The following is an 856-nucleotide window of genomic DNA, read 5'->3' on the forward strand; positions in this document are numbered from 1 at the left end:
TACTATATCTGACAATATTCTGGTTCTATTGATCGTGTTTCAATATTTAATATTCTGGGCTGACAGTGTTATGCTGTTATTCATAAGGTTTTCATTGACTAAATATTTGGAATAGTACATCTCCCCTTCTTCCTAGTTGGTCTTCATCTGGAAGCTCATCTGAAACCTTTCCACCATGGGTGACCTTGCTGGTATTTAAAATGCTAGTCACATAGCTTATAGAACCACAGTGACACACAATCACACAGTATGGAAAACTAACAGATGAGTGGCGGATGACTTACTTAGTGCCTGGCAATAAGCTAAAGCAATGGTTCTCAACCCTGATTGTATGTCAGGATGACTAAAGGACCCACATATGCAGTCTAATTTAATAGGTTATAGGTTGTGGCCCTGGAGTCCTGGTGCAATACTGCTGGTTAATGTGTTAGAGTGCATGGTCAGTTTGAACCTCAAGGTAGGTGGTTCAAGTTCACCAACTGCTCCTCAGAAACCCTATACAGTGTCTCTATGGGTCAAAACTGAGTCAATGGCACTTAACAACCACAACATTAACCATCAAAGTTGGTTATCCAAACCCACTAGTCATTCCTCAGAAACTCTATAGAGGATCACTATGAATTACAACTGATTCAATGGCCCTTAGCAACAGGTTGTAACCAACTTATCATTTTATTTAAAAGATCCATAGATAATTATAATGATCAACTAACATTAAGAACCACTGGGTAAGTAGTTTATATTTATTATTTAATCTAATTTCCTTCCATAACTCTAAATGTTGGGTATAATTTTAAAAAAATTTAATGTGTAAATTACCAATGTATTGTTACATGCTACTTTCTGGGTTTTTCAC

Source organism: Chrysochloris asiatica, unplaced genomic scaffold (genome assembly GCF_000296735.1).
Source record: "Chrysochloris asiatica unplaced genomic scaffold, ChrAsi1.0 scaffold00615, whole genome shotgun sequence".
Classification (NCBI taxonomy): domain Eukaryota; kingdom Metazoa; phylum Chordata; class Mammalia; order Afrosoricida; family Chrysochloridae; genus Chrysochloris; species Chrysochloris asiatica.